Source organism: Acanthopagrus latus, chromosome 2, assembly GCF_904848185.1.
Source record: "Acanthopagrus latus isolate v.2019 chromosome 2, fAcaLat1.1, whole genome shotgun sequence".
Taxonomy (NCBI): Eukaryota; Metazoa; Chordata; class Actinopteri; order Spariformes; family Sparidae; genus Acanthopagrus; species Acanthopagrus latus.
The window spans coordinates 16,962,747-16,984,399 of NC_051040.1; the positions used below are offsets into that span (position 1 = coordinate 16,962,747).

General features: G+C 42.4%; 1 long non-coding RNA gene across 4 annotated transcripts in view; it reads left to right on the forward strand.

Annotated features, from left to right (window-relative positions):
• Positions 1-653: 653 nt before the first annotated feature.
• LOC119007300 overlaps positions 654-21,653 on the forward strand; it is a 48,562-nt gene continuing 27,562 nt past the window's right edge. For all 4 annotated transcript variants that reach the window (XR_005071090.1, XR_005071091.1, XR_005071092.1 and 1 more), the window contains exons 1-2: positions 654-943; positions 18,162-18,229. This is a non-coding gene — a long non-coding RNA (uncharacterized LOC119007300). The remainder of the gene's footprint in view (positions 944-18,161; positions 18,230-21,653) is intronic.

Below are 21,653 nucleotides of genomic sequence, written 5' to 3' on the forward strand. Positions count from 1 at the left end.
CTGGATCATTACTGTTCACTCTGGCACCACAACCATGCAAGACCCCGTCAGGAAACTCTTCAGCCATGCAGCTGTGACCGAAATGAAGGCTGAATTTGAAAATGGAGGTGGTCTCGTATAATAACATAGTAATCTCTACTGAATAATCAAGGGTCAGAACTGGAACATGCTGATGGGCACTGCAGCTGGTCTGATTCCACTCCAAGATGGTCTCTAGTTTTTAGTATTATTAACAGGTTTTTATTCTCCATCTTATTTACAGTAATTATTGCAAGCCATCCTTATTGGTATGATTATTATTTTTGTTGTTGTTGTTGTTGTTGTTGTGCAAAGCATATGTGTTTTGTTATAATGCACTTTGTGTTGAATTTCATATATGATAGGTGCTATATCATTTTTAATAGCATCATTAGTAGTAGTTTTTTTAGTAATAGTTTTTTTTTCTTTTTTCTTCTTCTCTAAATTCCTTCCAATCGACCGGCCAATCGGCTACAGAGGGCTAGCAGTGTCTTGCCAGCATCGCCACATATAATTGGTCTATTGTCTGTCATTGTCAATCAATCCTGGGCTGACAGGCTCAGAGAGCCCTGACAGTGCTGTCAATCACTACACGAACCAGGGTGGGGCCGGGGCGGGACCTTGATGGGCGGGCGGGACGGGCTGCTGCTGAGCCAGTAGTAATGCTAGTGAGTAGTAGTGTTGAGCGTCTTCGAAACTGTCCTGTCCGCAATTGAAAATGGATAAGAGGAAGAAATGCCCGGGTGGTGCTGAGAAACAGCTATTAAAAAAGTTGAAGTCTCTGGAGGTGGAGGCTTCTAAATGTGCGAAGTTGACGGACCTTTTTGGTGTCGAGACCACCAACCCGCCAGCAGCCACAGGTGCTGCTGCACCGGGAGACGAGGGAGGAGGACCTATTGATGATGAGCGAGTGGAGGCAGACATGGTAAGTAACGTTAGCCTGGGGCTGGCTGGGGTAACTTTTTGAGACATGTCCAAAACAAAGTAAAACACGTTTTTACATTGAATGTGATGTGACCTAAATAACTGCATACTGATGAATGCAGCTGCTGCTAATGCTAACGTAGCTCCTCAGGGATTGAAGCCGCTATTTTTCTGACTTTGACAATCTAACATGTGACAGCATATTAGCCCAGTGTTGAAGGGCTGTGACTGTTGGAAGTTGTGGTTGATTTTGTTCAAATATGCCAAATTGTGATATTATGGGTTTTTATTGTTCAGATGATTTAACTAAGCTAGCTAACAGACGCTAACATCAGCGGTCTCTTGTTGCCATAGCAACAGTAAACATTCACGTGAACTGATGAGCTGTAACTAGCGATGCAGAATCAAGTTGAGATACTTTGAATTTTAGCACAAAATACAAGTAAACCTATAGGAAATAATAAGTTTAATTTCCAATATTTACCATTGAATTTATTGTAATCTTTTAATTCATTTATTGTTTACTTAGGTGATAACTATTTAATAGGTATAATTTATGTGTAACTTTAATCTATGTGTAAATGTGTTACTTTTACTGTAGTTTTCAAATGGCTGTGTATAGTGTTGTCTTGAGCAGTTTCAGGTCATAAAGATCTGGCTTTTTTGCATTGGAAAACACAAGTAAAGTTACCTAATGAAAAGACAACAAAGCCATTTAACTATCTTGTTCATAAATGATGGTGTCAGGCCTTTGTTTTTATGACACACACACTTTCAGTGTTATGAATACTTGGTTTTGAGGAATGACCTCTATTTTGAGCATGTGACATGCTTTTGTTTGTGTTGATTGCTATAGCTGTCAGTTTTAGTCCTTGTGTTCATAGCTACGTGCTTTATTTGTTAACTGCTATCAAGGAATATGACTCTCCTTTGTACTATGTGTGAGAGAAGACGCCGCGAGATGTGTGGACTTCTACGTGGTGTCTGCTGATAATGTAGTGGGCTGGTCTGGACGGAAAATGCCAGGGCTGAATTTTTGTCCCAGTCCATCCCTGGTCTCCATATATGTGAGGGCATTAAAGTTAGACAGCGATGTGAGAGGACACTTGTTTGTGCTAGCGAGCACCTCTTTTTCCTCCTTCTTTTATTATTATTTTTATTTTTATTTTTTTCTTGGTGATAAAGTTTCCAAACCAAGTCAGTGTCCAGAGGGAGTGATTGTAGTGATATACAGTGAGTATCCAGTGTGTGTTTAAGTATGTTTGGGTATGAGTGGCAGTGTCATGTATTAGTAGGTGCAGTCAGGAGTATGGCTTCTGAGTGGTGGGAAGAATGAAGGAGAAAAGGGATGAGAGAGAAAGAGAGAGAGAGAGAGCGAGAGAAGGGAGAGTGGGAGAAAAAAGTGAAAAAAAATACACACATATATATGTATACATATACACATACATACATACATGGATGCACAAAAACACATATATAAAGCCTGGGGTGATTATAGTCATATTCAGTCATACTGCTATAGCATAATAATGATCACAATAATACTACAGATGATATAATAGTGTATCCTTCTGTTGGTATTCACAGGATTCAGATCTGTCACAGTGTATGTGTTCATTGTGAATGTGCATACAAGCAAGCAGTCAGAGTGAGTCAGTGCTTGGCTCGCAGCCCCCCTCCACAGATAAAGAATAATCATGATTTATCACACATACATATGCTGCATATTTAAGCATGCACATTATTATGCCATTATGCATATTCTCCTTCACCTCAGCTCCCTCCTTCCCCTCCCTTCAGGAGCACGGAGTCTTAATGAGGCGCAGCAGCTCAAGCATTTAGTCATTCAAATTTAGTCATCCAAATTAATATTTGAATATACCCATTGTGTTTCAGCCACTCAATCCTCTGCATGACTGTAACAAAGCAGGAGGAGTAATCAGATGTGATTGTCTGACTTTTTAACCTTATCAATGATACCAAAAAGCTAATATAAACTACTAAAATATGATTTGATATTCCTCACAAGTCTCCGTCACAGTTAGTTTTTAAATTAAAGCTTGTGTTTGTCAATTCCAGCCTGAGGGATTAGTTCAAAAAGTTCTCCCTGCTGTGTCGGGCAGCTGTGTAATTAAACCTGCGCATTGCAAAAGCTGCACAAATATGATAGTCAACTTGTTTTGGAAGCGAAACATTGAGGACACCGTGCTGCACAGGGACAAATGGCAAGCAACACTGGGGAATTCACCGACGGCTTTCCCCGCCGAATGAGCAATGCACGGCAGTCTGCCCTGCGAAACTCATACATAATATTCCCAACAATTGGTGCAGATAGATGCTCTGCTTATTTCAATGTCAAATTAATTCATGTAGGGTCTGATATGAATTCCCAGCAGACGGTCCATCTGCGGTGCAGCGTGCATTACCGTGGGAGTCTTACATTGCAATCCACAACCAAGGTAATCTTGTGGAATCATCTAGAAGGGAAAGAGACGGTGAGATGCGTATTCTAAATTACTCCAGGAGAGAAAAAAGAGATTGCTTTAGTAGAAGTAGTCTCTAATAAAGTAAAATAGTCCTGAAATAGCCTGTAACCACCTCTGTGTGCAGACATAACCACGAGGTGCTCTTGAAGGAATGTTTTCCCCGTCATTACACAGGTAGTGTTTCCTCTTCACGAGCTTCAGGGACCAAATGTTCCCTTCGAGGCTTTTTAGAAAGCTTTCAATAGGTGGAGTCTGTTGAGGATGAGGCACGATTGTATCTGACATGTGCTCATCACTTAGGATTTGAACTGCATTATTACGTGAGGAAAATTGTTTTCCAGCAGCATTGCAGAGATGGAGCATAATTACAGTCTCTTACTGATGATATGGGGATTGGTTTAATCACAGGACTGAAGATTTGTGGAGGGACTGATAAAAATAGTTTTGCCTCGAGCCTTCATAAGTCTTTTTATGTGGCTTGATTACAGCTTGAGTCGGATAGGTGTTCCCATGTTCTTATAGAAAGTGAGCTGTGATGTGTTCCAAGTTGGCATGCTTTCTGTCAAATGATCCATACGACATTAATGTCCACAGTAAAATGTATAAAATGTAAAGTATAATTGTGCTGTTATTTGCACTCATTTTTGTTTTGATTTTTCAAGAAATTCAGAACACATCGGGCATGATAAATACGTGTAATCAAACATTTTCAATTTGCTGTGTGCAGCCGTGTGTCTTTCCACAAGCAAATTTTATGTTTCCACCTCTAACAGAAAAAAAAAAGTTCTGTGGAGCTTACCCTTATCATACTAAAACCAATTGTTAGTCATTAAAAATGCCTGAAAGGACCAGAGTGAGAGTGAGAGGTAAGGAGACAAAGACAGAGAGACTGAGCAGCAAGGTGACAAAGGGTATTAAGTGTTATGTGAGATGACAACCTTCAAAAATGTTCAGGCGGAAATCAAACTGTAACATTAACAAGGTTCAGTATAAAATAAGAGGGAAAGCGTACAAGCAGACATACAGACATTCAGGTGAAGTTATACTACTGCACTCTCTCTGAGTTCATCTCACTGACAAAAGGAATATACATTATGAAAATACACATGCACTTGTGTGAACCTAGTTTGGCAACTGCTACAGTTATAGTACAGTAGAGCCAGCACTGAGCTCTCGAAAGTTTTTACTTGGACTGATTGGCACTGACTCCAATGCTGTTAATGAGCAACTGAGAATGCATGAAGAGCTTTATCGTCTTCATCATCTCTGGTTCCCATTGGACACTAATGATTCAGAGACCTTTAGTCTTACTAATGTATGTGCCCGCTGTCCAGACTCAGCAACACGTCCCGGGAAGGTATGTGATCGACAATCTTTTTGCGTTATTGTCAAACGATTTAACATAAAATGAACATCAAACATGCTGGATGGTTCAATTACTTTCTCAGTGTAGGGCTGATGGTAGTTCTGATAAAAGCAAATTTCATTCTGTTTCCCCCTGGAGAGGACGTTTTGATGGCAGTGAATCTCATTTCCTTTCCCACAGCCACCGGCTCGTCACCTGTGCCACACGGCCGGCAGCTGTTAGTTATCATCGAGCAAGCAGAAAGAGAGCATTTGAATGAATGTTTCATTGCTCGTCCCCACATGTTCTTTCAGGAACATGATAACTAATTTGACTCACTGTCAGTTGTGTCTGCGTGTAAACAGCAGTTAAAGGGTATAAAAATCATGATGTCCCTAACGTGGGCCCGAAAAGTTGCAGACAAATATTTGTACCTTTATCATTGAAGATATGGTTTGTAGCATGTTAGTTTTATAGCCAGCATTTGGCCAACAATTTCGCCGTGTTGTCAAAATCCCTGTCTCTATGGAAAACAACAACTACAACCTCCAGGCGATTTTAATGCCAGGACTCCCCTCTCCACGTGCAAAACAAGCTCCTATCATGGGTATATTTTTTCATAGCGGTGCAATATGTCACAATTTTTGTCCACACTATTGAAACGTTATTAACCTACATGTATCAGGCAGCCATCGGGACGTCCACACTTAAACCTCAGTCACAAAATCATATTTGTTACCATCTCTTCGGTAATGTGCACCCATGATCTTCTCTGACTCCCAAGCCTGTAATTTCTTGTTTGTTCTGACACCTCTGCACTTGTTTCTCAAGGTCCACCCTCAGCTCGATATTTATTCTAATGAAGACATTCAGCTCCTGGCTTTTCTTCTCCATGTCCTTAAGCTCCATATTCAAGCTTGTGTGTTTCTGGGCACAAAAGCTCTATGCGTTGGAGACAGCACTCTCTGTCTCCCTTGCAGGACGCAATTATTCTGTCCTTTTGTTCCTCCAGATCACCTAAAGATTCTGTTAGCACTTATGTCTGCCTTGTTGATGACACTGTCTCAATGACTGTGTGCTCTGTGTATCACTTCTTTGGTGCAAGTCACTGTTTTCACTATTTTTTTTTTTTTCACTATTTTCTTGTAAGGGAGTAGGTCAAAATCACCTCCGAGCGGTAACATCTAGCAACTGTGTCCAACCCGTAACAAAGACCCTTCAAATATTCAACTCATGTCTGTGCAGGAGACCTGAGATGTTTTAAAAGTCAGTGTGTTCGGCTCTCTGTGCTTTTGTAGCTTTTAATTGAATCTCTTTAGTTTCTCTGGTCCTGTTTGTACTTACATCTACTTTGTTTCGCTGTTTCATCGTGTTCACTTTCAGCTGTTTCTGGAGTGAGGCTTAGGTGCTGCTGGTGAAAAACAATGTCTCCTGTGATGCTGCCTCATAAGAAAAGTGGTTGATTGATGTAGGCACCTTCATTTTTCAGCAGTTGGACCTCTACTTTCAGCTGTGGAGGCTTTAAAGAGAAAAGAGGTCCAGCCAACTCGTTCATGAGCACCGATGTTATTGTTGAGCCTAAAAGAGCAGATAGTCAGTTTTGTAAATCGCCTTCATTTGCTCATTTGTGACACTACAAAAATAGAATAGACGTGTACTCGTCTGGCTACACATATTTTACATACGCAATGGCAGTAAAAAATAGCAGTCATTTTCCTGCTTTTTTAAGCTCTCCCCCCAATTCTCTCTCAGTGATACAGCAATTTCAAGAGTTAGACTGATCCTCCTATCAGAGCATTCCTCTCTCTGATTGGTCGACTGATGTTATGCTCTTTCTGTTCGGTTCAACTGTTAATTAATTCAAACCTTCATCTGCTCCAGGTTCAAACTCTCTCTGTTTGTCTGACACAGCACTTTCAAGTGATAAACTGATCCTCCAATCATGTTGTTCCTTGGTTCTGATTGGTGGACTGATTAACTGCTTATAAAGTCAAACCTTGATCTGTTTCAGGTTGAATTTACATTTCAGTCATTTCTTCATCTGTCCTTTTTTTTCTCTTTCTGACTTTCTTTCTCTCTACCACTTTTCTCTCTCTCTTACACATACGCGCACATTTTGCCTTTAATAAACTTAAACTTGCCTCTCTCCTCCTTGTCCTGTCCTAATTTACTTTGTCCTATTCCTTCATCCTGTTCCTTTGTCCTCCCTGCATCCCCTTCTTCTTCCACCTTTTCCCCATTATTTCACTTCTTCATCTGTCTCTTTCTCTCTGTACATATTTAAATCTTCATCAACTTAATTCACTTAGGGTTATTGAGCTTTTCCAACTTAGTGTTCATTTCTTCATTATAGTATTGAACCTTTTGAGGAAACTCGTTTGAACTTCCAGCTTTGACAGTATGTTGCCTCTCAGCTCTTAAAGCGACGCTTGTTCATCTCTTGTCATACTAAGCTAATGCAGTTTGACCTTACTTTTGGCAGCAGTGTAGTGCAATGCATTACAATTTTATGACATTTCTGTCAATTGATTTCACATTTCTCCATATTCAGCAGTTCTTTCACTTCAGCTGTAAGCATTCACACTGTACTTTCACAGGAAATACACATTATCTAGTTATTATTCTTCAGCAAAACTTTGCCATTTAACTAGACCTGCGATTTTCTTGCAGCCTGATGGAGAATAGTGTGCTATGGCTTTAGGTAATAATTCCCAAAATATTTTTTCTGCAAAAATCACGAAGCACACCAAAAATTCTGGAATAAATGGAATAAAGTTGTGGGTGGAAAAAAAAACAAAAAAAACACCACTACTTCCTTGTTGCTTTGCTATGCCTCAACACAGACACATGATTCGAAGTTTCTATGGGTCCCTTCTTTGTTAGTCATTTTATCTCCCCCTCTCTCTTTCACTGACACACACCATGCATGATGCCTATGAACATCAGTCATTGTCCAAGCCCGAAACACCTTTTAAATGTTAATGTTCCTTGTTGTCTGTACCAACTTGATATTAGGTAGTAAATGAGTACAAAAAAATACCATTCAGTGTCAGTCTAATATCCATGCCTGCCAAAGCATTGGCTGATCTTTTTGTCCAATATTTCATCTTATTTTCTCCCTCTCTTACTGACACACACCTCTATGTCTGTCAGTAGTTACTGACTTACAAAGCATCAGGCACATGCACATTTTCTAGTTGCTGTTTGTAATGCAGCCAATGGTGGTGATTTTGTGTTTGTGAGACAGTGCAGATTAGTAGTCACACCTCCTCTGATTTTTAGACCCCATGCCGTGTGCTCAGCCCCCTCCTGTTCACACTGTACACCTATGACTTCCAGACATTAAATAAGCTTTATTGTGTTGTACGTGAAAGACACCACAATCATTAAACACACACACACACACACACACACACACACACACACACACACACACACACACTCTCTCACACACACACACACACCACATTACATATAACAATGAGAGTTCATATTGGGAGGGCACACAGAGAGCAATTTACCTTTACCTTAAATTAATGAACCTTTAAATAGAATTACAACACTGAAAACACCCATTTATTGATGGTTTGAGTACACAGATGGCGGTCAACTACCATGCAAGTTGCTGGTCTGACCATCGGGAGCAATTTGGGGTTTAGTGTCTTGCCCAAGGATGCTTTGACATGAGGACAGGCTCTGTGACTCTCATCTGCTTTGGCCCTTTTGTCTCCATAACAACAGCCTTAGAGACCTTCTTCAGACGCTGTGCTTTCCTCCAAACTCAGCAGGTTTTCTGGCTTCGCCACTCCCTACAAGCTCTTATCTTCCCACTCTGCCATTCAGTGCAAGTTAATCTGTGTCGGGGTGTCCCTATGGGGGTCTTATGGGGGATTTTAAGCCGCTAACCATATAATCGCAATATTCCAGGAGTCCAGCTGGAGACCTCTGCTGCATCCCCCACCTCCGCTCATCTCTCTGTTCATTTCCTGTCTGTTCCCTATCTAATAAAAGCAAGAAATGCCTTCGAGTACTTATAAATAAAAGTAATCTAGCTCATATCTCTGTCTGTCACAGGCAGGAAAATAACCACCAGCTGTCACTTAGACTATTGACACTTTAAAATAACCACAAATGATGCCTGTTGTAGAGTGAAATGCAGGTAAATGAAAGGGGACAACTCTCACTGGATACTTTGACCCCTTTAACCCAAATGATTCTCCAGGGTGTCTGATTATTGATAAGTAAGACAAAATACTAATAATGTCAAATGCAATCCAAACAAATTGAGATCTATGTGGTGCACTTTGTCTGTCGGGTAGTGAGCAAGGAGCCGAGGAACAACAGGTATAGATTGGAGTCATTGATCGGTAGAGTTATTGACTTCACTGAAAGTCTCAATCAATGGTCTCACAGCTTCAGTGTTAGCAACAATACAGACTATCTGTTCAGTGTACGCGGAGATCAATTAAACACACACTCATAAACACATAAACACATAAAGGGGAGCGTGTGTGGGCTGAGATTAAGCTGTTAAGACCAACTGTGGGCTGCCAAAAGATATCTCGGTCCTCGAGGGCTACAGGTTAATACACACATGCTGTATGATGTATTCACAAAGCCTCTTGTTTCTGTTTCTCACAGAAACACACAATGAGCCGATGCCACAGACTGATGGTGTGAGAACCAGAGCCACTTGAACGTTCCACAGGCTCATTATGAGCTCGGCCGGCCAGCGCTGCTAAAAAACAAGGGGGCCGGCAGCCATGACGCGGCTGTCACTTCGCCTCAGCCGTGGCCCCGCTTCCTCCTCGTTTGTGCACGTGTGTTTTCATAGTCTGTGTGTCGGTTGTGTGTGAGGAAGAGCCAGAGAGGCGAAGAGAGCATGAGCGTGCTTTACTGTAAGATGGAGTGGCTCCATGTATGTGATGTTTTCATGAGCGTGATGGAGAATATGTGACCAAAGTGTGGGTGGAGATCATCGGAAAACAACAGAGATGACACTTTTAACACTAAGCATTACGCGCTCGATAAACTACATTGGTGTCTGAAGCTTTGAGAGGTTCCCAACTGTGAAACTCTCGCAAAACAACAAGAAAGTAAAGCATTGCCCTGCAGGATGTGATGCGTTCGCTGCTGTGATATCAAACACATTTCTCACACAAGACACAAGCACCGAGCCGAACAGAAACATTCACAACAAGTAAGAGCCGTCCTCCCTCTCATCCAGAGGCATGAGAGACATCCGTCATCTCGGATTTCAGCTTCAGACTTTCACATCTTGGGAATCATGAGTGTGTTCCGACGACAATTTTCATCATCATTTTATCAGCTGTTTATTTTCAGCGATAATCAATGCTTAGTCTGTTAAATGCAACCAAAAAAAGGTAAAAAGTGCTCATCACAATTTCCCAGAACCCAGAGTGACATCTCCAAATTGTTTTCTTTTGACAACGCTTCATATCAAAATCACAATTTAAAAAAAAAAAAAGAAAGAAGAATAATTTAGGAAGCTGGAACCAGCAAGTGTTGATAATTTTTTCTTGAAAAAAATCACTGGAACGAAGAATAAATCATCAGAATATGCCTGCCTCACATACATTTTTCACCTACACACAAGCATCAGGCTGAACAGAAACACAGTTTGCCTGACAATAAATTCACAACGAGTAAAAGCTTTACTCCCATCCATCCAGAGGACTGAGAGGCGTCAGCCGGCTCTGATTTCAGCCCCTGACTTTATGTCTCATGGAGTGAGAGTGTTGTCCAGTTTTTCTTGTCCACATATTGATAAGCCATTTGTTTACTTAGGCTGCGACTAATGATTATTTTCACAGTTGATTAATCTTAAGTCTATTAAAAGTCCAACCAAGAGTCTGAAGCCTAAAGACTCTTCATTAATGCCAGTGAGCAGCACATCTTTACATTTTTTCTTCGACACATCATTTTAATCAAACGATTCAAGCAGCTCTAACGTTAACATGCTTTACAGAACAGGTACGTCAGTGCGTTCCCTGGCCATTGAATATTATAATGTGATTTAACGACCATCTGTTAATGTTATTACATTATTACCCAGAATCTGCTGATGGAAACAGAGAGATACATTCATGATTGCAGCGTGCAGGGCTGTAACACTCTACTAAAACAAATGTGTGTATATTGACGTCAACATTGTAAGCAGCCTGTGTGGTTGCACGCGTCTTGGTGTAGGGGGTTGGCTCAGTTCACATTTAGGTGCCAGGCTGGATGTCACATGACTCAGTGGCCACCATGTCATGTGACCCACCCACCCCCCATTGATTTGTGTGTAACAGTGGATGGAGACATTATGTGACCCCGCTGGACCTGCCGATCACATGACCTACATCCAATACCTGTCTTAATAGTTTTGAGTCCTCTGATGGACCTCTCACCTCTGACCTTGGCCAATCGATGCTCATTGGTGGACACACACATCCACACACACACACACACACACATACACACATGCACGGACACTCGCCATGAAAGTGTAAATGTAGAGACGTGTACTCACCACACATTGCACCAGGGGGGCAGCCGAAAGCTCCTCTCTTTCTTCTCTTTATCCGAGCATGTTGTCAGTTTTTTCTTCTCCACCGTCCTGCTGGTTTCTCTCGCCTCCTCCTTCTCCTCCTCCTCCTCCTCCTCGTTCTTCTCCTTCTTCTCCCCCTCCCTGTCCCCCCTCTCACCACTGCTGTTCAGGTCCAGCTCTGTCGCTGGTGGGGAGAATCCAGTCGACACACACACACAAACACACACACACACACACACACACACAGAGCTTGGGGCGATGCTTTGAAAACACACTCAGACACAGCTGGGTTCAAAGCTCTGCACACACACAGAGCGAAGCTCCTCGACAGCCGTTACGCCCCCACGCAGCCACACACACATAAACATGCAGCCGGTCTGTTCGCAGCTGAATGGAGACCATGGCGTTGTGTCTCTCTGCGTTATTTTCTGATGGAAGTCTCTCTTGGCGACATCAAGTTGGAGAATCACCCATCACAAAAAACTAAAGTGTTGATCTCGATCCAGTTCTTGTTCTCGTTGATGCACGTCACCGCATTTCTCCACATTTATATCTCCTCGAGCCACAACAACAATCCTCCGGGGGCTCTCTGTAAAGAGGACGTTTTCAGAGCCAGTTGGAACAGTTCCAATCAGTCCAGGACAGAAATAAAAACAGGAAACATTTATGAGTGCCTCAGCAGCGTCTGGCTTCTGTCATCTGTCTGTCTGCGTCTCAGAGTGCCTGTCAGCGCAGGGACAGCATGTCATCCAAAACAGAAATCTGTATCACCGGCCAGGTTCTTGATCTCACAGAAAGGTCCAGTTCTTCTCCACTCTTCCCAAGAAGCTGCAGAGCTGGCTGATGAAAGAGTCAAAGAAATTCTCCTGGCTAATTTGTGTGCCTTGTCTACATTTGTAGCAACATCTTGACTTAAGCACACTCGGCTTCAGTCATCTGACGCACTTAACAGCTTGTCTGTTCCTGTGTAAAAATGCCTTAGAATAAAAAATCAGCTGTGTTTCTTCCTTCTGTATTTCCGCCCTCTGCGGTGCAAGGAGCGAGCTCTTTGCAGAGTGGGCTGTCAGCATCAATATTTAACAGGAACTCCTTGCTGTGTTGCTGTCACAGCTAAAGTTTTCCATGTCCCTGTCGCTGCACGTTGACGTGTTCGCTGCTCCTCAGTGTTCGTCTCTCGGACGCTAAGTGTTCCTCTGATCTGGCCTGATTTCTTCCTTACCCCGGTCTTCCTGTTTTCACACCTCTACGGTCCACCATCCTCCTTCTTCTCCTTGGTCAACCTTCTTGAAGCTCGTCCTCCCACAGTCATGTTCCCGCCTGGTGGCAAGACACACTCACTCACTTTTTTCTTCCCCTGTAGCTGCTCTAGCAGTTTTTCATTAAGCCTGTCCTTCACTGCTTCCTATCCACTGTCCACCCCCTGCAGCAAACCTTCATTCAACCTTCCCTCAACACCCCTCCGTCACACCAAACCTTCCACTTTCTGAACTCAACCTCTTTCTCGCCTTCCCGTCCCTCTGGCGAGCTGATTCACTCGGCCTATTTCTCACTCTCACTCAGCCTGTCCTCCCTCTGTCTAATGACTGCTCAATTCTGCTCCAGCCCTCTCTGATTTCCCCCCTATATTGCTCTTATTGTTCCTCTGACTCCCTCCACCTCTCCTCTTGCATGCAGAACGCACGGTATTCTAGCTGCTGTGCTCTGACTCATGCTGCTCTCTCCTCCCTCTTCCTTCCAGAAGCTTGCAAGTGTTCCTCTGTTTTCTCTCCAACCACACCTCAGGATCCGTTCAGGATCCTTTCTCAAAACAATGAGAAACGATGGAGGGACAGTCAAGGCAGAAAGAGAGAGACTCACTTTCCCTCAGCCGAGGCAGGAGTCTTGCGTGCTTGCGAGCTGCTTACAGTCTGGATTACAGGTGCTTTCAGGTGTCTGTGGTCAGGGATGCAAGTTTACCCCCTTTTCTTTTCCTCCCCTCTCTTTCTGCCGCTTCCTCCACAAACGTTTGTAACAGTCTGGAGAAGAAGACAAAAAGAAACGAGAAATGCTAAAGCAGCAGTAAACGTTTCCCTGAAAACGCACGAGTACAGTAGAGAGCAACAGAAGAAGGATATGAGGAGATGGATAAAAAAGAAGATGAGATGCCCTCAGGATGTGTGGAAGTGACAGCAGAGGAGATATGGAGGAGGAGGAGGAGGAGGAGGAGATGATGGGGGGAGGTTGTGGAGAAGAGAAGCTTGTGTGGGTGGGTGGAATGGGGAGATGATTGTTAGATGGATATGGAGTGAAGTGAGAGGAGGAGCTTGGCGGATGAAGGAGAAGGATGGACATGTGCATGGATTTAGGGACGGATGGTTGGACGTGGTCGACTGCTCCTCTGTGGTGACATCCAGGAAATGTTTGATGCAGCTGCTGTGGAAGAAGAAAGGCCTCTCCCAGCCTCTGATCACTCACAGCTATCAGTATTTCAAACACCTCCAATCGATATTTTGGAATAAGTTGATCGCTGTTTGATATTGTTTACCTTTGTGGGAATCCTGTCGTCGCCTCTCCTTTTCTCCTAATTTCTACCTCTCTCATCGATTCTCTCCATCCCTCTGTCTGCTCCAGCAGCCTCAGTCTGTGCTATCACTGAAATGCAGCATCCCTCATCCCTCCTCCTCCTCCTCCCTCTGTCTCTACCACAGTGTTTCCCTCATTTTCCTCCCTCCCGCTCCCCACCTCCACTCCCCACTTCTCTCTATATTTGTCCATCTCCCCCTCCATCTCCTCTCCACCTTCTTCTCCCTCCTCACCCTTATTCCATCCCCACCTCTCCTCTCCTCTCCTCTCTCCCCACCTCTCCCACTCTCTCCCTCTCTTTCGCTTCTTTCACTCCTCGCTCACTGAGAGAAGCTTCGAGAACCCAGCGGACTTGGCTCTCAGGACATGTAAACGCCATTCATAACCCCACCACATGAATAATACACCAACAATGCATTCATATTTTCTCACATGTATGCATGTGTGGAAAGACGCACACACGCGCACACACACACACACACACACACACACAAGTCCTCCCTCTCCCTCTCTCTCCATCTGGCAGACAGAAAAGAAAGATATGTCCTGCCAAAACATAAGCACACATAGAGGTTTGTGTTATGCATGCATACCTGAGCAGGGTGCACAGTGCAGCCACACAACACACAATATGAAGCACAACACACTGAGGGGACAGCGAAAGAGACCACAGCTGCAAATCGAATGAAAGATTGAACAGAGAATATGCATCATATGTCAAGCATGTTCATGTAACTGCGGCCACACACAAATGTACATGTTAGAAAAAGAACACTTTCATCCAAAATGGAAATTGAGTTTGACAAACGGCGACCGAGTTGCGGAACAAATAAATGAAACATCAGCCCCATTAGGTTTGTGTGAGCAGGGATGGAGCGAAAGAGGGAGAGAAGAGCCGGCAGAGAGCGAGAGAGAGTCCGGATGTGTCTGTTGCCACATATTGAACATTTGTGCATACATGTGTGAACTATGACATGTAAGAATATCACATTGTCCTTTGTGCGTGTGTAGCTGATTAGCGCTGTCCTTTTGGCCTCTAGCATCACCCAGTGCCACCATCTGTGCTGCCAGCCAGATGGGAAGGATGTGTGTCTGCATGAATGTTTGTGTGTGTAATATTTGTTTGGGTGAACTGGCTAAAGAAGATCATCATGGGTGGTTCTAGAAATTATGTTTCTGCATTTCCTTCCCTCGAAGATTTATGGATAAGTACTAATCCAGGTTACTGGATACATCTTAGAGTCTCAGATTCGTCCTATTATTCCAACCCCTGTTGTCTTTGAGTCATTGTTTCTTGATGTGTTTAAATATAATGTCTATGTATATTTAAAAGCCAGTTTCATTATTATACATTTTGTATTTGTATTGGTTTTTGACTCCCAAGCATTATTATCCTATTAGCTACTGAAAATAGCATTGTTGGCCAACTTAGTTAGCATCACTTCAGTAAGCATCACTCTTGTTCCCTAAACAAGATTTTGGATTGTTGAAAATAAAATCTAAGTTTATGATACTTAGATATTTTGACAAGCGAGATAATTTTCACAGATGAACACCTTGCTCTAATGAGGTAGTGTTGCCGTTTGCGGCTGTGGAGGATTATATTACAACACAATGTTAGAATTATATAACATTACTGCTCACACACCTAAATTACTTAGGGCCTAATTATACATCTGGCTTTGGCTGCCAATGGTAATTTTGTTACAAAAACTAAAGTTATTGTAAAATTTTGATAATGATAAGCCAACGGCAAGATATAGTTCAGTAGCAAGACAGTCAGTTGCTCTGCTGCCAGCTGGCCATACAGAAGTTGCCTCTGCTGTACCGCCAGACTACAGAGTAGCTTCTTTCCTCAGACTGCTCGACACTTCAGTTCATCCTCATGGAAACTGTCTGGATTTTGGTGTTCATTATTTTGCATTAAATAGTCAGTCCTCTTGCTGATGGACTGGATATAGGTATCAGTATTACATCAAGGCTTTTTCACAGCTGGTTAAAAATTCCTTGTAGTACGTTTAAGCTACACAGATTTACAGCAGAGGCGTATGCTGACAAATCTGATTGTGTTGTCTAGAAGGACGAGCAGTGGCGAAGTGATGAGACCTTTTTATTTTTGTATGATTCCATTTTCCTTGTCCCTCTTTTCAGTCGATATCCAAATAAGAGACTCGAAGATTCAATCACCGTTTTGACCTATGAATCACCTTCTGTTAAATTCAGCAAACATACTATAGTCCAGTCATTATTCATTCAAATAACTGCCAGTATCTGATGTTTTCCATGCATCTCATACCGCAAATTTGATTTGTTGCTAAACATATGCTTTGTGAGTCATCTCTAATGATGCCTACAGGATACTGATACACCCAAGTGTTTGTGCTCTTGACATGCGAGTGAATTTGGCAGCACAGACAGAGAGACTGGAAGTGAGCCATATGTCTCTGCTTTGCTTTGCCACAAATGTTTTGCTTCCACTCTTCTTTCCTTCCAGCGCAAGACAGTGTCTTTGGAGTGCCAATATTCTGCCCGGCCCAGAGGTTTTCACTGCACTTTTTAGTCTCGACTCTATGAGCGTGACAGTTAGAAAATACTGGTTCTAGTAAGGATATGGCATTGGACTGACTGTAATAAACCTTATTTCATACAGTTTACTTCACTGTTGTATATCTCTGTTTTAAACAATAAATCTGAGACACGTTTGAGTCTGGAGACAGGAAAAAACAGCTGGAAAGATGTGTGGGCAATGAGAGTGAGGCAAATTAGCTTTAAGTCCTTCCAACACCAGTAAGCCTTCATCTGTGGCCGGGTGAGGATCCTTCCGTAGCCAGCTTCCTTCAAAGACTTGCACAGTGACAAGGACATTATTCTTGGCTTCATTTCTAAGTCTGGAGGAGCCTTGCCTCCACCCTGGTAAAAAACAAGCTGCCACCAATTCCCAGCCATCAACAGCATTAAACCCTCTACGAACAACTACCTTTATCCAAGGAGGAGCTACATCGACCTGGAAATGACAGTGGAGAAGCTAACACTAACATTAGCCTCTTGGCTTTGCTGACCGATAAAATTGATTTGCCGGCGTTTGTGTCCATCATAATACCAATCACTATGTTTGTTTGCAATTATGTACAATTTATTTATCTTCCTCATTATTATCTCTCTCCACCTTTTTGTTTTCTTAGACTGCTTTAAGAGAACTTGACTCCAGTTAGAAGACACTGGTTGAGCTTTTACCTTTTGTTTGACAAGTCAAGTGATCATGACCGCTGGTTTGAATTTATGGGAGAGCAGATCAAGCGTCCATAGTTTATAGTGCTGTCCCTCTCATGAGTCACTGTGTGAATGGGCTCATCACTCTGCTATATGTTGAGTGAACAGTTTTAACATGTGTACAGATGTGTCAGGAACATTCACATCACGAATTGCTGACCATTTCACTGTGACAAAGTCGGCAGTGGAGACATGAACAGGAAGTGGACCATAACCCAGCAATGCTTGCTCTAATGACATGCTCAGTGGTTAGAGAAGCCCTGATTTTGCTTTGCCCCTGGAACTGTTTCTTGAAGTAGATGTCTGATGGAGGCAGCTGCACTGTAGCACTGGGAATACCTTTTGATAGTCCACTGTTGACTCTGCATAACATGTGAATTGACCGTCACGAAGATTAGTCCGAACAGATGCTGTCATGGCGATGTTCACTCTACCTCTCTACCATGCCTTACAGTAAAACCTCTGTCTCTCTAGTCGCTGTTGCAACATACATCCATTTACAGCATTCAGTGCCAAATGTATTGCATCACCTCAACAACATGACAGCACTTTTTATGCAAAAGGTTCTTCCGAATCCGACAGAGGAATACTTTTTACATCACTGCCTATCTGTACCTTTGCTTTCTAACTTGCTATCTGTGGCGGAAATTCTGCTTGACTGCTGATGCCTTGACTAATTTGGCCTGGTCATTATCCACTGTATGCCTGACTGACTACACAGGAGATTGCATTTGAACTCCACCTGCCTTGTCTTTCTAAGATTTTTCATTTACAGTGGACATTAAGTTCGCAAAAAACTGACAAAAGAGCATCGGAATTTCCAGTCAGATATTCTCTTAAATCAGTAAATGTTCTTGAGACCGGTGATAACAGATATTCTTGGTCACACACATACAGATCATCACCTTTTAAGTGTATATGTTGAACACATCTAGCACTTACAGAACAACATTATGGAATCTGGATGGGCGTTTCTGTAACTCCAATATTTCTTCTCTTTTAGCTCTGTTTTTGGTCTCCACCTGCTACTAAGGAAAATATCTGACTCTCGAGCTAGTATGTATTCCCAAGGTGAGTCTGTCTGCTTTTTTGGGCTTATCAGTGTTTTTGCTGTGGCCGACAACAACACTATGAGATGGTTAGGACTGAACTAAATTAGCTGTGGAGTTTCCACTGAACAATTAGCTGAAACTCACTATAAGGCTCTGTAAAGTCGATAGAAGCTGCAGATTTGCGCAATATTTCCCTGTACGTTCATCACTACAAGCAACCCTCTCACATAGTAACACTGTTTTCACATTGTCATTGGATGCATGGCATTGCACACTGTTCCATTCAAAGCCTTAAGTCCAATGCCAACGTGCACTGTCAGTGCAGTGTGAGTGTGTTAAGGTCACCGTGGTCAACAGGCGTTGTGGCAAGTCTGACTTTCAGCCAGCAGACCTGAGTTTGCATTTTATTAATTAACGCCGGCAGATACATTGACCTCAAAAGTAACTCAGCACCATCTAAAAAAATCCTGTAGTCTGACTTTGTAAAGGTGAACTTCAGCCCTCAATTACATCACTGCAGTCTGTAGTGTGCTGACAGGTGCAACATCCGCCAGCATCCATTCTCGGTGCTGGGTGATGTCAAGAGGTGAAATAGGCTTGAACTCAGAGAGGGCAGTGAAATACTGCTTTTTGGCCTGTTATGTTACTCTTCAACCAATTGTTCCCTAACCTGTTATTTTGATTGCCCTAGGTTAACCACAATTCATTTGACATAACTCCATTCATTCATTTACCTAAACCACACTGTAGAAAGTCAGATTGTTTTGTGGAAATGTCTAATGTCTGCATTCTTGTTCACTGCAATACATTCTCACCCCCCAATTCATAAAATTTAGCAGCTCAGTGGTCAGTGGCCTTATGTTTTGAACCATGATGCTCTACCCATCCTCTTGTGTCTCTTTTGCATTTTAATGGCTCTGTGATCAAGTTTGCAATAAAACATATAAGGCTTTCAAAAAAGATTAATGACCAACAGTTCACATATTATGGGATACAATGACTTTTGGACTTTTATTAACGTTGTCAAAGGATTACTGTTTTTTTTAGGTTAAGGCACAACAAATAGTTAGGTTTAGGAAAAAAAATCATGGTTTCGGTTAAAATTATTACTCTCACTCTCACAACTTACATGACTAACATAACGTAATTGGGATGACCAGGCTGCTGTATTTGAGTCTGTTAGGTAATAGGGTTGCAGTATGGTACTGACTATGACATTTAATGCAAAACAGGGTCAGGAAAAACAACTGAACACACCCAACCAATGTGAAACACAACTGCATGCATTCACACCAGTATTTTTTTTTTCATTCTGGGCCACTGTAGTGGTGGCGCCACATGACGGTTCACATAAAGGCTCATTCTAAGGTAAAGAAAACAAATTATTAGGTCATTTTTGTTGATTATATGCTAATGAAAACATATTTCCGAGTGTTATATTCAATTTCTGCTGATAGATCCCTTAAAAAACACTACTTTAAGTGTCTACAGAAAACACGATAAAGTATGCAGAGTGACTATGTTAGTGACCTGCATGAATGTCCCACATGACAGGCACTGTACATATTGTACAAGGTACAGAAGAGCAGAATGAATGCAGTGGTTAATCCTACTAAATACTTTAGAGATGTGGTGACTCCCGTCTCTTTTATGTGATGTGAATTTTCTGTTCTGCTTGCAAAGAGAGGCAGAGGCAGACTGAGCAGACAGGAAGATAATGAGAAAAATACTGACACATGCAAATCTGGCAGCCGACACACACACACACACACACACACACACACACACACACACACACACACACACACACACAGAGAGTGGCAGAAGAGCAGCAGGATCTACATCTTTTTGTTCATTCCAAAGTTTGCTGCGTCATTCTTTCTTCCATATTTCTCTCTCTCTCTCTCTCTCTCTCTCTCTCTCTCTCATCAATTCATGCAGCCAAACCTGCGTCTGGACAAAAAGAAAGTTGAAACATCAGAACAGTGTGATGCAGGGAGGAGAAAGATGGAGAGAGTGATTAAGACAGGAATAACGAGACAGTGTGAGAGAGGGAGAGCTAAATTAGGAACAAAAGACAAGACACCGGGGGGAAGTATCTGTGCCTGTGTGTGTGCTCATGCATGCACACCATGTGCGTATGTGTGCATCTTTACAAAACCCTTGTGAAACCGCAGGCTACTTAATTCAGTTTTTCTGGTTCAGTCCTCCTCCGCCTCTTGTCTAACTCTCACTTCTGTTCTGTTTTGAGGATCTGTTGGGATGTAATGTTCTTATGGAGAGAGCTATAACAGTATTTCTTATAGAAATTGAATTTTACAACAGTTTTCTTAACAGAGTCACATATATAAGACATCACGGCAAGTTCAGCTGGTGAGGCTCATGATTTTGCTGTGAATATGATTTGTGACCGAGCAAATCTGCCAAAAGTATCATGTCAGTAAAAACAATGCAAAACATTAGACAAATAAAATAATTATGGAACCACTTCTTGTTCCTTTTATAGTCTAGAGCAGAACATTGTCCCCACAGTGGTCCTGCAGAAGCGATTTAATGTGGATCAATAGGACATCCTATCCACTCCTTTTGACTCCGATCCAGTTCAGAGATATTCATCGTCTTAACCAGACACAGATCCATTAGATGTAATTAATGTCACCATTAACACTCTGCCGGCAAAGATTACCGCCACAGCGATCATTTACTGCTCCCTGTCTCTTATCATGTATCAGTGTCTGTCTCATATTTGTCCTCTTAATATTCAATATAGCTGTTCTGACAGAAATAAAGTCAAAGCCGAAAGATCCTGTGCACACATACGTGCTGCGACTGACCACCGTCTTGCCAAAAAACATTCTGTTTATGTGCGTGTTCAAAAATCTAAAATTGCAACATACATACACAGATGTGCATGAGTTTTTTTAACCATAAATCTGGGTCAGCAGCAGACCACCAGACTGAGTAAATGTGCAGTCAAAACAAGCTGCACAGGGTTGTGGCTCCCCCTGGTGTTGATGTTTGGGACTGCAGGAAGTTCTGTAACAACGTGTATACTGTTGAAATCAATAACATTCAATAAGCCTGGGTGACAATGTTATATTTGCTTATTACATCCAGTGGGAACAAACTGAGCTATGGTTGACCCACAATTAGGATTTTACATAATTTTTGCTGCTGTTAATAACATGCCCTGGTCCTCAGCTCAGGCATCAGCTGCTCAGGTGTGAGTGCATATATAGATGTGCATCCAAACCTCCATCCCCAGGCCGTCGCTGAGGTTGGAATGTGTTTTTACGGTCGTCTTGCTTGGTTAAATAATAACAATCCGGTCTGAAACGAGTCTCCCCTGAGGCTTCAGTGAACACAGTATGGAACATCACGAACAGCTGTGGCCAGCTCACCTAAAGCAAACTTAAAACATGAATTTGGCTGACTCCATCGAG